The following is a 17,164-nucleotide window of genomic DNA, read 5'->3' as shown; positions in this document are numbered from 1 at the left end:
AAAATTAAGGGTTGTATGTATTTTTTAATTCTACATCATAAAAAAATTAAGGCAGACAATTTTGTCCAAAAGAATTTAAAAAATGTCAGGGGGGCAACCCCCCTTATAACTTATGGGTATGAAAGATAGATTACAGCCTATTTTCAGTCCGACAGAATATACGTGTAAAATTTCATAAAAATCGGTCAAGCCGTTTCGGAGAAGTATGGTAACTAACACTGTTACAGGAGAATTTTATGTATACAGAAGTAACTGTGAATTAAAAAATAAAAGTGGCTAACTTTGACCGTGAGTAACCTAGGCAAATTTTTTTTTTTCAAAATTCGTGTAAAAATAGCAGCTGTTGAAATCCCAAAGTAGATTTACTCTATACAGTCAATATTAACAAAGCTATTCAAATTGTTTATAAGCCAAAAATGATTCTACTTTAGTAAAATGTTTTCGGAATGATAAAAATGACATTTTATTGATTTTTTAAATACTTTGAAAATATAACAATTCTTCTTTCATGTGGTTTCAACAGAATTGCATCATTATTATTTTCTGAACAATAACATCGCAAAAAAAATCTCTGGGATAAACAAATTGAATAAAATTTAAACTAATTGACGATCGACGAATCGACTTGAAATTTTTGTTCATTATAATATGTACTAGTTGAGTCAACTTTCATGCAAAATCAAATTCTTAAGTTCATTTTCGCAAAAGTTATAGCAAATTTTTTATTTTCAAAATTTTAGTTTTATTTTGCAATTTCCGAAGCAACAAATGATCGGACCAAAATTCAAAAACTGCCATTTTAAACCTTTGCTCATCTACTAAAAGAAGAATGCTATAAATAAGATATTTGATTATCATATTTTTATTTACCTGTAGCAGCGATTTAAACGAAAAAACTGCCATTTTTGACTGTTATTTGTTAATAACCAGTGGCGACGCGTGACTTTTTCTAAAGTGTTACCAAACCAGATGTAAAAAAATCTTATTTAAAAAAAATATTTTTAATCTCCCAAACATAAGTTTTTGTTTTCAATCCTGTGGGATAAAATTAAACAAATCACTATTCCCAAATTATATGTATGTAATTATGTATATGTAACAGATATAACAATAAATAATAAACAAACTAAACATACACTGTGTGTCAGCCAAATGGAATAAATTCAATAGTTCAAATACTAATTGTTTTTTTGAAAAATGACTAAATCTGTCGATTAGTATTTCAAATGGAAATTTTTTTCATACAATAATAATGTATACAGGGTGTCCCAATTTAGATATATGGCGTCATCATTGATTTTCTTAAATGGCAATACTGTCATTTTGATAGCTATTTGGATAGGGTGTGTAAATTTATACATAACTGCAAAATATCAAAATTTTATTCCTTACCATTTACAAGATAATAAAAAATAACAAAGTCATGTCTGTAATTTGGAATAAATTCAATAGTTTAAATACATACTAATTGTTTTTGTTTGAAAAATGACTAAATCTGTCGATTAGTATTTCAAATGGAAATTTTTTTCATACAATAATAATGTATACAGGGTGTCCCAATTTAGAGATATGGCGTCATCATTGATTTTCTTAAATGGCAATACTGTCATTTTGATAGCTATTTTGATAGGGTGTGTAAAGTTATACATAACTACAAAATATGAAATTTTTATTCCTTACCATTTACAAGATAATAAAAATAACATTAAATCTCTAAATTGGGACACCCTGAATATACTTCGTCCAATTTACTTACCGTTGCACGTCATTTGCGTCATAGCTTGTAACATGATACCAACACGAAATATTTAGGCGTTAGGTGTGTTCTTTTTTAGAATCATAATGATTCTCATCATAATCATGATTCTGATTCTCATCCGCGTCATAGCTTGTATCATGTTACAAGCTATGACGCGGATGACGTGCAACGGTAAGTAAATTGGACGAAGTATAGATTATTATTGTATGTAAAAAATTTCGATTTCAAATACTAATCGACAGGTCTAAGCATTTTTCAAAAAAAAACAATTATTATTTGAACTATTAAGTTTATTCCACATTACAGATATAACTTTATTTTTTATTATCTTGGAAATGTTAAAAAATAAAAATTTGATATTTTGCAGTTAGGTATAGCTTTACACGCTCTATCTAAATAGCCATTAAAATAACAGTGTTGCCATTTAAGAAAATTAACGATGACGTCATATTTCTAAATTGGGACACCCTGTATACATTATTATTGTATGCAAAAATTAAGATTTAAAATACTAATCGACAGATCTGAGCATTTTTCAAATAAATAATTAGTATTTGAACTATTGAATTTATTCCATTTGGCTGACACACGCTGGATTATTCTATCATAAAATTAACATAAAAAAATGAACAAGTAGGAAAGAGAAACGATTTTGAAAACTATTGTTCATATTTTAATTCTTCCATTTTCAATAATATCAATTACGCAATACGTAGCAACCTTGTAGCAACACTCTTCCATGTTTAAATGCACGCACACTGTAATCTGTAATAGGTACTAAACTAATGTTACCAATCCTCAAAATGGTGACAATACTGATATACATAGCGTGCCCGCGCGCCGTCTCTCGTCGCTCGAACAGAGCCGTCGCTCCTTCAAAATTTTCAGAAAAGAGCTAGTCCCGAGCGATAGTGAGGTTTCTCCTGCGTTACCACTGCCAGTATCGGTAACAGCATAATAAAGTGCAATGGACTCATTTATCTCGCCAATATTTTCGTGTGTCTAGTTGGCTATTTACTGAATTAGGTACTATTAACAAATATTTCTGTTGGTAAAAAATATAAATGGAATTATTTCATAACAGTCATAAAATATTTATTGCAAGATTTTTAACTGTTACCAATGGTAACAGTGGTTACTCGGACGCTTCGCCAGTGTTAATAACTGAAATTCTCGTCCAAACTGTGACGGGCATATTTGTATTTATAATGTATTGGGTATGTATATAGTACCCAAATACCCATTTGCAACCTGGCTGCTCAAGTGTCCCGACCAAAACCTTATTTCTGTGGACTAAATACAATTTGTTGGTATAATCTACCTTATAATTTCTGAAGTTCAGTAATATCGGGTATATACCATTCTAGTCTATATAAAAACGTCATTCATACACAGGCTACATGCTGAGAAATAATAACTGCCAATCTTTTTCTTTTTGTGTACCGTGCTTGTTTTCAAGCATTGGTGTTGGTTATAGTCGTATTAACAAGCTGATGAAATGTTTCTCGGTCGGCAGCTACATATTATATGATATGAAACAATTCCTCGACCGTTCGAGTTGTCCATTGTCTAATGTTACGCAGCCAGGACAGTTGTTTTGTTTTAACCCAGCGTTTTCCTTCGATTTTGCCCTTAATGATCAACCGACGTTGATCCTCTCATTATATGACGATATTTAAGTCCTCTCATTATGTGACCAAAGTGTTGAACCTTTTTCATGTTGATGACGTTGATCAATTCTCGCTCTTTGTGCATGTCTCCAGCACACGTTCGTTGGATATATGTGCTGTCCACGGAATTCTGAGCATGCGACGTTAACACCACAACTCGAACACTTCTAATTTGTTGAGATTCTTCATTTTTTTGTCCAAGTTTCACATCCATAGAACAAACTGGACCACACGTAGCACTTCAATACTCTTAGACGTCAGGTCAATGACAGACTTCTACTGCACAATACAGAACATCATCATCATCATCACGTAGCGCTACAACCCTGGGAGGGTCCTGACTGACTGTACAACTTTCTTCCAATTTGTTCGGTCTTCTATCAACCTAGGGTCAAATGGAATGTTCAGAGATCTGCTTGGATGTTATCTCTCCATCGCATTCTGGGACGCCTGGGACAACAATACAAAACGCCAGCTAATAAAGCTCTTTCGTGCTAGTTTTAATCTGGTCGAAAAATCCTCCTCATTTTCAACCCTGCAGTCAATCCAGCTACCCAGATATCTGAAGTGTTCCACCCTTTCAAGTATTTTGTTATCTAATTCTAGTACTGAGTCTTCGATATTCATTTTTCTGACCACCATCCATTTTGTTTTCTTTGCGTTGATTGTTAAGCCCTTTGCAATACATTCGTTGTTTACAGCGTTTAACAGCGTTTAACTCTCTCCCATTACAGCGGTGTCATCTGTGTATCTGATTTTATTAATGATTTCACCACCGATTTTAACACCTTCGCGACGATTATTTAACGCTTCCTCAAAAATTGGTTCGGTGTAAGCATTGAACAATGTCGGTGACGTAACACATCCCTGTCTGACACCACGCTTAATAGAAACTTTAGCTAAAACTTCTTGGTCCAACTTAATACAGACGGTCCACTTGTAATAACTACCAATATGCTCGACTAATAGTGAAAAGAATAGGGAAAGGAAAGATCCAGAGAAAGAGAGGACTAGGAAGGATTTTGTGTCATTCGATAGATTTTCGAAAAAAATTGAACACACTTGATGTAAGGACTATTATACCTACTTTACTTTGACAGGCTAAGTCAATATTCGGAAAAAATACTGGGAGAATACCAGGCAGGTTTTAGAAACAACAGATCAACGACTGACCAAATATTTGCCTTAAGGGGGTATTAGTACGCTATGGTCAAAATAGGTGGCAAATTTTTAAACTAACGTTTGACAGTTCTTTGAATAGATGGCAGCACGTACATATATTTTATTATTAAATTTAGTTCTCTGAACGACACCGCATTGATGCCATGTATTGCAACTTAAGCTCGGCACATCTCGATCTTAATCGTACTTTGTATTTACAGACGACAGTTGTTAATCCTTTCTTTACCTGCCTAGGGTAAATTCTCATTAATAGATACTAAACGTTCATTCATTTGGAAATAGTTTATTATTTAATATTGTATTAGACGGCAATTCGTAATTCTTTACCTGCTCAAAAGGACTTATTTCAAACTAAAGAAATTTGCAATTATTTGAAATACAAGTAAGTGCCTATCTAAATGACCAAAAAAGAATTATGCTAATTCTCAGAATGAAGATCGAGTATAAAATTAGTATTTTTAATAAATGTAAAATACGTAAGTCATTTGAAAAACAGAGTCACTACAATAACTTTTTTCATATTGAATGTTTTTTCAACAGGGGAAGTTTTTTCCTCGGAAAATTTCACATTTTCATTTCATTTCTCATTTCAACATGCGAGGCAGAATAATAATTAGCCTAATAAACCACTTACTTAAAATATTTTTAAAAGTAATGTACAGCAGAATATATAAAAAATGCGAAGAACAACTATCACGGACAAAGATTGGATTCCGCAATGCCTTGCCCTTAGGCACCCGAGAGGCTCTATTGACTGTCCAAGTGCTTATGCAGAGGTGCAGATATGTCAACTGTGACGTACCTATATATTTGTTTTATCGACTACAAAAAGGTATTTGATAGAGTACAACATGATAAGCTCATACTCATAAATTATCTTGGAGGAAACTGGATTAGATGATAGATCTAAACAACATTAGATATGCCGACGACGCAGTAGTTTTTGCAGATAGCCTAGATGATTTGCAAATAATAATGTCGCGCATATAAGATATAAGCAGTGAACATGAACTTAATTTCAATACGAAAAAAAGAAAGTAATGGTAGTCAGTAAGAGCGAAATATATTACATACACGGCTTTTGGTTAACCCTTAACTACAGAGATCCGGTATTTTTTACCGGCGGGCATTCCCAAAATGTGGATTTCATGGTAACCTCACGACTTACAAGTTCATGTGTCTATGTACCTCTCGGGTAGTTTGCATAACAATGCTAGTCAAAGCGTGTAGTGTGTATTGTCAATATTTTCTTTTCTAGCACACATCAAAAATCTTAACCGGTAAAAGTTACCGGATGTCTGTTTTAAGTAAGTATTTTTATATGAGTACTATATTTGTAAATCTGAAATGTTCATATTATTTTTTTATGTTTTTAGGAAAAAAGTAAAGAAATGGACTGCGGAAGTCATCCTGGACCTTCAATGAAGGTTAAATTTGACGATAAAAATTTTGAGGCCACTTTGCAAGAATGGAATTGCCATTTAAATGCTATTTTATGTTTCCTTTGTGATTCTATGTTACGTTTATTTGTTAAAAAAAAGTCTAAATTTTTGTTCATAGCATTTATGGCCGTTTGTTTCAATAGACCAAAAATATTACCAAAATTCTGTTTTAATAGATTATTCTTCAAAAATCTTGTATTATATTATTAAAATTACTCATTTTACCATTTTTTCCCATATCTAGAGACTCCAGAAAAACTCATAATGCAATTTTTTTTGTTTTTTATTATTAACTTTATATTTTGACCCTATTTTATAATGACCGGTGATCTGTAATTACGTGCTAATTGACAGAGTGGACATGCAGCTACACATACCTTGATACTGCCTTGATACCTACATAAACAGTCAATGGGCCCACTCTAGTGAAATAAAACAACGCATAGGAAAAGCGAGATCAGCGTTCATAATGATGTCTCGTTTCAGAAATCTCGTTTACCACTTGGTAACAAAATTTCTATTATCAGATCCTATGTATTTTCTAGATTATTATACGGAGCAGAAGCTTGGACTCTTTCCGAAGCTTCTTTAAGAAAACTCAAGGCATTCGAGATGTGGTATTACAGTCACATTTTAAGAATTTCGTGGATGGGTCGTGTGCCTAATGTTGAGGTCTTACGTAGAATGGGCAATGGGCAAGAAATGCGAGATTATTAACACACAATATTATCAAAGAGCGCAAAGTAGAATATCTTGGCCATGTTATGAGAAATTGTAATGTATCCAGCTCTCGGACTATCAACTGCGTCGGGCGCGCGCAACGAAGAATTATTTACAAGCATGCGCGAATTACTTATATACGAGCATGTCGTCCTCATGAATGGTTGTTTACATGTAATTAGTTATATTTACGTAATATGTACCTACGTTTAATAAATGGGTAGTAATTCCAAATTACTGTTGTATTAATTAGATATTATGTCAACCCAGGCTTGTACATTAAACTGGCGGCGAGGATAAATGGAATTTAAGTGCTTTGTTCATCCCGGAGATATAATAAGACAAGGTTAGTAAACATGGCAGCTTACGGAAGCATAGAAAATTTCAATACTAATGAGCCAAAAAATTGGGACTCCTACGTCGAACGTATGGATTTTTTCTTCACGGCCAATAATATTACCGATCCAGAGAAGCAAAGAGCCACATTTCTGAGTCTGTGTGGGGCAAATACTTATGAAATTATAAGGTCTTTGGTTGCACCAGCAAAAGTTAGTGATTCGAGCTACGAAGAGATCACTGCAGAGTTGAAAAAACATTTTGCGCCAAAAACGTCTGAAATTGTCTGCAGATTCAAGTTTTATAGACGAAATCAGCAAACTGGTGAAACAATTTCTGTGTATCTAAAAGAATTGCGAAAATTGGCAGAGCCATGTGGTTTCGGAACTGCCCTGGACACAATGCTACGAGATAGATTAGTCTGTGGGATTCTTGATGAGACCTTACAGCAAAAGTTGCTCGCCACAGAAAAGTTAAAACTTAAAGACGCGCAAGACATGTGCCTGGCACACGAAGTGGCTGTTCAAAGTTTGCAGGTGTTACGGGAGAGTGAGTTGAACACAGAGGTGAACGCAGTAAGTTTTCGTAGAAATCAGCCAGGACAATCAAAACAAAAATCAGCTGATCGCGAACGGAAAAAGTGTTTTCGGTGCGAAAAGGAACATTCTCCTGAACATTGTGAACACATTAAATCTACCTGTACATTTTGCAGGAAAATTGGACACATTGAAATAGCTTGTTTTGGTAAGAAGAAAGACCAAAATCAAAGACGCAAAGTGCATCAGACTACCGAGGAATCGACATCAAATACTCAAAGTGTTTGTTATCAAAGTAGCGACTATAATTTTTCGTTATTTAACGTGACGTCTGATAGCATTACCGGTAAATATTTAGTAGACGTGCTACTCAATGACCAAAATGTGAATATGGAGGTTGATTCGGGCGCAAGTTTCTCAGTGATTAGCAAATCGACCTACCATAAAATATTTAGTGAAAATCGACCTAAATTAAATCAATCCAGTGTTATTCTACGCGATTATCAAAATACAGTGATACCCATACTGGGTGAGTGTCTAGTGAATGTGAAAAGGGGTCAACGATCAGCCAAGCTTCCCCTTATAGTCACGGAAGGAAACCGCGCCAGTCTTCTGGGTAGAAACTGGTTTGAGAGGTTAGGATTAACCATAGCAGGGGTAAGTCAGATTTATTCCATTATTAATTATCCAGAAGAATACCCAGATGTATTTAATACGGATTTGGGATCTTACCGGGGTCCCCCAGTAAGTTTTTCGTTAGACAAAAATGTAAGGCCAATTATGCTAAAAGCACGTAAGGTTCCCTTTGCACTAAAAGACAAGATTGAAGCTGAATTGGACAGGCTTATAGCGCAGGGTGTTTTAGAGTCGATTACACACCCAAAATGGTGCACCCCAATTGTGACCGTTTGCAAAGAAAACGGAGAGGTTCGGATCTGCGGCGATTACAGATCTACATTGAACTTAGCGCTAAATCCAGAACCTTATTCAGTGCCAGCGGTACAGAACATTTTATCCACTCTCGCGGGCGGTAAAGTGTTTGCAAAACTGGACATGGCGCAAGCTTATCTGCAGTTAAGTGTCAACCGCGAAGCTGCGGAGGCACAGACAATTATTACGCATAAGGGAGCTTTTAAATGCAATCGTTTACAGTTCGGTATATCCGTGGCTCCACAAATTTTTCAAAAATTCATAGACACTAGATTAACGGGTATTTCGGGTGTACTACCGTATTACGATGACATTTTAATAGTAGGTACCTCAGAAATAGATTTAGACTCAAAAGTGCGCGCAGTATTATCGCGTTTCCAGGAAGACGGGCTGCATTTACGTAAGGAAAAGTGTGTTTTTCGAACAAAGACAATAGAGTTTCTCGGGTTTCAAATTAGTGAAGACGGTTTACGTCCCACTAAAGACAAAATCGCGGCCATCACCAATGCGCCTGCTCCGACTAATAAAACCGAATTACAAGCTTTTCTTGGACTTTTAAATTTTTATCATGCTTTCCTAAAAGACAAGGCAACTATTGCAAATCCGTTACATGCACTGCTCCGAAAGGACGTTCCTTGGCAGTGGCGTTTCAAAGAACAAAAAGCTTTTGAATTATTAAAAGACATTTTGGCAAAAGAACCGGTGTTGGGACATTACAGTGAACGGAAGGATTTATTTTTGACGTGTGATGCTAGCCCTTACGGGGTAGGTTGTGTGCTTAGCCAGCGCGATGATGAGGGACGCGAATATCCAGTGGCGTACCATAGTCGTACTCTATCGTCTGCGGAAAGAAACTTCGCCCAAATCGACAAAGAAGCACTGGCCATAATATCGGGCGTTAAAAAATTCCATGAATATGTATATGGCAGGAGAATAAGCATAAAAACGGACCATAAACCATTGCTGGGTATTTTTAATCCAAAAAAAGGTGTCCCAGAGATACTGTCACCCAGAATGCTTAGATGGGCCCTTATGTTATCTGCGTATGATTACGAATTATGCTACATACCTGGTGCAAAAATTCAGAATGCAGATGCTCTTAGCAGGTTGCCACAAAAGGTAAATGCGCCAGAACCGCCAAACTCAGATGACGTTTTGATGCTCGAGAACATCCCAGAAAAACTAATCTGTGCCAAAGACATCGCTAATGAAACTAAGAAAGACCCAGTGTTATCTAAAGTTTTGCAGTGGGCATGGAAAGGCTGGCCTGAGGAGAAAATTAAATTTTCAGACGAATATACTCCTTATCTACAACGTAAACACGAAATTAGCTGTTATCAAGACTGCCTGTTATGGGGTACGAGGGTAATAGTTCCACTTGGAGGGAGGAAAACAATACTGAACTTGCTACACTCAGCACACCCTGGAATCGTAAAAATGAAGTCACTGGCACGCTCATATGTTTGGTGGCCAAATCTCGACAAGCAAATTGAACACCTAGTAAATACATGCAGCGAGTGCCAGGAGTCTAGAAATATGCCAAAAAAGGCTCCAATCCATCCGTGGGAGTGGGCCAGAGCTCCATGGACAAGGATACACCTCGATTTTGCCGGTCCATTTAAAGGGAAAATGTTTCTGATAATCATAGACTCATATTCAAAGTGGTTGGAGGTAAAAATCGTTCCAAATACCTCTAGTGCTGTGACTATAGACATTGTACGCGGTTTATTTGCCACTCATGGCATCCCAGATGTTGTCGTATCGGATAACGGAACTAGTTTTACGTCAGCTGAGTTCCAAGATTTTTTAAAGAAAAACCTTATTAGACAAGCATTGGTTGCACCGTACCATCCAAGTAGTAATGGGCAAGCGGAGCGCATGGTACAAAATGTAAAAAATGCACTTAAGAAAATGACAGATAGCAATGAACAAACCAACATACAAGTAGCACTGCACAGATATCTCCTTACTCAGCACATTACACCCCATTGTGCGACAGGGAGATGCCCATCCGAAATATTAATGGGGCGGAAGTTAGGCTCACTTTTTGATCGTCTACAGCCTGATTTTAGGAAAGAGATGCTATCCAAACAAGAGATCAAATATCCTAAGGAAGCAGGGCCCAGAGTTTTTCACGAAAACGAGACTGTATTTGCAAGGTCATTTACTCCTGGTCAAAAGTGGCTTCCTTCCAAAATAATTGAAACCACCGGGCCATTAAGCTACAAAGTTCAAACACCTGATGGTAAAATTTTACGTCGTCATTCTGACCAAATAAGAACTCGTGTATGTGACCAGGAAACCACAGACGAAGTTACACCGTCAACCTCGATGGAAACGGGAATACGCGAAACTCCGCAACAGCTTTTCCCGCATTCTAACGATTTGGTAGATCCAGAACCAGAACTTGGAGAGCAGGTCTCTGAAGTCAAGAAGCCACCCGCTCGAATAAGAAAACCTCCAAAGTATTTGGAGGACTATGATGAGTAAATTCATCTAGGAGGAAGGAGTGTAATGTATCCAGCTCTCGGACTATCAACTGCGTCGGGCGCGCGCAACGAAGAATTATTTACAAGCATGCGCGAATTACTTATATACGAGCATGTCGTCCTCATGAATGGTTGTTTACATGTAATTAGTTATATTTACGTAATATGTACCTACGTTTAATAAATGGGTAGTAATTCCAAATTACTGTTGTATTAATTAGATATTATGTCAACCCAGGCTTGTACATTAAAGAAATGAACAGAGATTGCCGCTACTCATTCTTCAGGGCAAGGTATTGGGAAGAGAGGACCAGGGAGAAGAAGAATATCTTGGCTTCATAATCTGAGAAACTGGTTCAATAAATCGACAAACAGACTATTCCGAAAAGCAGCAAGCAAAGTTAGGATAGCCATGCTGATCGCCATCATCCGGAACGAATAAGCACAGTGAGACGAAGAAGAATATCTCATTTTAAATTATTCTTCTTCTTCTTCATGTGCCTCGTCCGTTGCGGACATTGGCACGTTAGTCCAAACCATTGGCGTAAGTTTTGAAGCCATGAGTGTCTTCTTCTTCTGGGTCCACGTTTGCTCTCTATTTTATTCTGTATTGTCAGTGGCAGTATACGATATTTGTCATGTCTCATAATTTGATCGATGTATTCAGGTTTCCGTTTCTTAAGTGTGAAAGAGATTTCTTATTTTTGTTTTCCCCTCGGCGCAATACCTCTACGTTGGTGTGTGAGTCGTCCAGGATATTTTGAGGATAGGTCGGTACACCCACATTTCGATTTCCTCTAGATTTTGTATTAATGTTTCCGTTATTGTCCAGGCCTCCGCTCCATACAGCAAGACCGGAAAGATATCATTTTAGCAGCCGTATTTTTAGTGGGATAGATATGTCGAATTTGATCAATATATTTCTCATGTTGTTAAATTTTGCTCTGGCCTTTTCTATTCTAGATCGTATTTCGGTTGTTTGATCCCATTTCGAGTTGACGACTGTTCCAAGGTATACATATGAGTGTAATGTGTAGTGTGTGTGTTGGGTAAATGTCTTGTTACTTAGCAAAGTCGAAGTAATTGTTTTTGCAAAGAAACGCTAATTGTATCCGAACGTCTGCGGTCCCTCCGGTGAGTATGGATCCCACAAGGAGAGAAACTATTTTCATTTATTAATTTTTAATAAATGAAAAATTCTCCACCAAGGTGATTCGAACTCACGACCTTTAGGTCCAAAGGTAGGCGTTTTTACCACTGAGACACACAGGGGCCCCACCCACTCTTCTATGCACAGGGGTTACAATCAAGGTTCATAGATAGGGGTTAGGTTATCTCATAACTATGTGGGCGGAAGCGAGAGGGAGGGGAATGCCTACGTCACTCGTACGACAAAGTCAAGTTTGACAGTTGTATGTGGTTATATTTCCGCATATTTTTGTGGAATTTTCTTATAATATCGTTTATTTGTTTAATATTTGTTGAGTTTTTAAGCATATAAGGACTATATTACTATAATTACTTATTTGGGTCCTATACAAAGGCAGTAATGACTTGTGAAGTGTGTTTTCGTAACCGTGTAAGGTTAGTTTAACAATTATAATATTACACATAATAATATGTAGTTTTGTATGTTATAATAATAAAACATTTTTTAGATGAGTGGTGGTAACATTTGTAGCATAGCTATATGTAAAAGCAACTCCAAAATTCCTGAACCAGATGGAAACAAAATAATGTTTTTGGACATTTCCCAAATACCTTAAATTATCAAACAATAATGGATAATAAAATGTTACAAGATAAATGGGCCTCTAAACATAAGAAAATAGGTAGCAAACATTTCCTCGTGTCTGAATATGTTAATATTATGTTACGTCTTTTTTATATTTTAACCTAATAATAAATTATTTATATTATTCGTTCTTTTGTTGTTGCATACCACCAAAAATGATAAAAGTGCTGCACATTCCACGAAAAACATAATAAGTAAGTACCTACATATTAGTATTTTTGATTTTAAACTTTTTCTTCTATTTTTTTGGATTTTTGTGCTAATTAAATTGTTTTCTCCATTTAAAACACACATAATAAGTGTTAAATGAATTCTAGTTTTTTGTTAGCAGACTATTGATTTTTAAGGGAAAAATTGATATAATTACCAATATAAGAACCACTTAAATATACCTATACCCAAGAAAATCTCAAAATATATTGCAAAACCTAAGTTTTTGAACCTTTTATTAGCATTGACTCTTATGACAATTTTAGAATTGTCGTACGGATGACGTATTCCCGCCTTTAAAAAGCCAGCCTTTGATTGGTCTACAGTTATGAGACAACCTACGCCCTAATCTATTAACCTTGGGTTACAATCATGATTGAAACTCAAACAAAGTCCAAAATGTTTACTGGCAGGGGGAGGGGTCACTCTTCTAAACAAAACCACGTGATTCGTATTTCCATGGTTACAAAACTTGTTTTCAATGTTTTGCAGATTTTTTTAACATCCGGCAAACGCGCATCTGTCGCCATTTAATACATCACTGCTGCCATCTACTAAATGACACGTGAACTCAGTTTCTCACCTATTAAGTGATAGCCGAACTAATTTATCACTAGAACAATGCCAACTTGTTACGGTTGTATCAACAAAATCCCTAGATTGCAGCTTTTAAGTATAATTTTCATCTTTAGGTACAGTTAATTTAAAAATTATGGCAGTATGAATAATGAACGTTTGCTTAAAATAAAGCTTATTGCATAGTTAATCATTTATGGTAGTTATTTTGTAGCGAAGTTCAAAAATTATTACATAAATCCAATTTTTAGGGCAGGATACCAAGTAAGTTATGACATGTGTTCCTTTAAGTACAGTTATAAAAAAATTACTGCTTTCTTTGGAAATTTTAACTAGATACTATTAAACTAGAAAGTTTACAGTTCACGTACATACCCACAAGTTGAAAATTGGTTTTGAAATAGTGACGGTAACTGTACCTAAAAATTATACAAATTTTAACATTGTGTCATACCACCTTAAAAGAAATACAGACTACCTGTTACGAACATAAAACAGTACTATATGCTTTGTTCATAGACTTTAAGCAGGCTTACGACACAGTAAGTAGACAGCATATGTACGAACTGATGAAAGAATTGGGGATACTAAGTAAAATTGTCAGGATGATAAAGATGATGATGGAAAACACAACAAACGAAATAGCATGGAAAGGGTAGGTATACATCCAAAGAGTTTGAAACCAAGGAAGGATTACGACAAGGAGACCCACTATCAACAACGGCATTCAATCTAACATTGGAAGGAATAATCAGGAAAAGCAGAATAAACATGGAAGAAACGATATTTAAAAACGGCCACCAATGCATAGCATTTGCAGATGATCTGACGCTATTAACTACAAAAGTTAATGAAAAACATAATAACAGAAGCCAAAAAATTCGGACTTAAAATAAATGAAGAAAAGACAAAGTATATGAAAATGGGAGAGATCCAAAAAGAAAAAGAGAATAACATCATAGTACAAATAGATGGAGAAAAAACATACTCGTTCAAAAGAGCCGAAGAAATTATTTACCTGGGAGCCAAAATAGATGAAAATGGTCATGAAGAAGGGGAGATAAAGGCAAGAATAGCTAAAGGAAATAAAAAATATGGAGCATTACGCACATTATTGAAATCCAAATACGTATCAAGAAAAACAAAAATAAGAATTCATAAGACTGTTATCAGACCTACAGTAACATACGCATGCGAAACATGGGTGCTCAAAAAGTCAGAAACAGACCTTTTAGAAAGATGGGAGAGAAAAATGAAAAGAGCAATATATGGAAGTGTGAAAATAGAAGGTCAGTGGAGAAGAAGAACCAAAAAGAATTGGAAGAACTATATCAAGAGCCAACGATCACGACGACGATCAAAGCACAGAGAATACGATACTTGGGGCACATCGAGAGAATGGGAAGTAAACGAATGCCAAAAATGGTACTCTCACGAAGACCAATACAAAAGAGGAGGAAAGGCAGGCCAAGGAAAAGATGGAACGACAGTGTGTATGAAGACTTGAAGAAAAGTAACTTTAAGAGATGGAAAGAGCTAGCATTGGACAGGAGGAGATGGAGAGAGGTGGTGAAGGAGTGTATAAAAAGACTGAAGTGTAATTAAATAAAATGTATAAGTTTTATAAGTTATGTAAGTTATATTAAGTTATTTATTATATTATTTATGTAATCAGAAATGTAAACATTTTAGCCCTAGGCCTACAAGGCCTGTTGCGCTTAATAAATATTACTTCTTTGACAAACTTGAAGTCATAAGGTCTCATAGATATATTTACTAATTTAAAATCCAAATCAAAATTGTATTAAAAAATTATTTTGTCAAATAAGACAGAATGGTATTAGCAACAATAGTCATACACGTTTATTTGCGTTTTGTGATAAGAGTCGTAGGATAACACCCAGCCCGTCAGCCCGAGGGAAAGATAGTTGACATCTATCACTGCTATGTCTAGTTGCGAAAAGAAATAAAACAAACTAAGCCATGGACAAATAAATTATTTTTGTATTGACAAACAATGTTGATTTTTATTTTATTTATTATAAGTCATAAATATTCAAGAGCCTAAGGTGACCATAAGGATGAAACTGTTTTTTTTTTCATAAATAAAAACAAGTTACTGGTAATGAACTAGAAATAAAATGCATATCTTACGTTTTTCGTAATTAACATATAAAAGTAGAAATACGTTATATAACAGTGACCTATAGACATATAGTATTGAAATATCACATACCTATCAATAAAATAAAATATAAAATATAGAAGACAAGATATTATGCTTAATATTAATATTTCTTAATTAGAAAGAAAATACCACGATTAGTAAGTCAATAACATATCGAGTTAGTACATTTTTATATTTTAGTATTATTTATATATCTATGTATTACTTATTAATATTATTTATAATTTAAAATAACATATGTACATATTAAGGTCAGAATTTGGTATTAGCTTGGAGAGTAAATTAAAGTAAGACCTAATACTTACGATGTCGAGATAGTATCACGAGGTTTTTTCCTGGTTTTCCCTCGTGATTTACTATGGAATCTCTAACGCGAGAATTTTACTGTCACCGTTGCATGTGGTTGTCTTTTTAAAGACAGTCACATGCTATGATTTTTTTAGACGGATATTCTTGAGTTGGGGTTGATTTCATGTAATCGAATGAACTATCTTTCAGTAAAGTCGTCCCAGGAACGCAACTTATAAATATTGGCAATATCATTTTAAAGTCTTCGACTTAAAATGTATAATATATATCTGAATTGTCGATATAAATGGGTCAGATTAAATACATTATTAGAAGAATTTTTTACTAAGCAACAATATTTTTGTATAATATTAATATTTTTTGTATTTTGACAATGGCATCCGATTTAGACGTCGAAATGTTAATAAAATCATTTTTTTAGTAAAATTGTGGCTTATTTCCCATTAAAAATAGTTAATTGCAAAAAAATCCCACAAAAAATAGCTTCAGAACAATATTATACTTTGTAAGTGTAAGTAACGTAGTATGGTGCAGTGCATTATATCATCATCATCATCATCATCATCATCATCATCATCCTCCTCCTCCTCCTCCTCCTCCTCCACCAGTTTTGTGCGTCCACTGCTGGACACAGGCCTCCCTCATTTTTGTCCATTGTGCTCTATTTTGAGCACTTTGCATCCAATTTCTAGACATTTTCTTGAGATCGTCAGTCCAACGAGTAGGTGGTCTTCCTCTACTTCTTTTGTCTAATCTGGGCCTCCACTCAAGTAATCTCTTCGTCCATCTCCCATCACTGATTCGGGCGACATGTCCGGCCCAGTTCCATTTCAGGGTGGCAATTCGGGAAATTACATCGGTAACTCCTGTTCTTCGTCTTAAGTCTTCATTTCTAACTGGGTCACGAAGCGATATACTCAGCATTGACCTTTCCATTTTCCTATGAGCTATAGAAGTGGTAGCTGTCAATGTCAAAGCTTCGGCTCCATAAGTCATCACAGGCAACATACATTGGTCAAATG

General features: G+C 35.3%; 1 protein-coding gene and 1 long non-coding RNA gene across 3 annotated transcripts in view; one reads left to right on the top strand and one right to left on the bottom strand.

Annotated features, from left to right (window-relative positions):
* LOC126889930 (sodium-dependent nutrient amino acid transporter 1-like) overlaps positions 1–17,164 on the bottom strand; it is a 262,186-nt gene that overhangs the window by 53,563 nt on the left and 191,459 nt on the right. The gene's annotated exons all lie outside the window — the stretch shown is intronic.
* On the top strand, positions 12,370–12,983 carry LOC126889935 (uncharacterized). The gene is made up of 2 exons (XR_007700229.1): positions 12,370–12,648; positions 12,723–12,983. It is a non-coding gene; the product is annotated as an uncharacterized LOC126889935 (long non-coding RNA).

The sequence above is a fragment of the Diabrotica virgifera genome, chromosome 8 (genome assembly GCF_917563875.1).
Source record: "Diabrotica virgifera virgifera chromosome 8, PGI_DIABVI_V3a".
In the NCBI taxonomy this organism is placed as follows: Eukaryota; Metazoa; Arthropoda; class Insecta; order Coleoptera; family Chrysomelidae; genus Diabrotica; species Diabrotica virgifera.
This window is presented reverse-complemented; position numbering and strand designations above follow the sequence as displayed.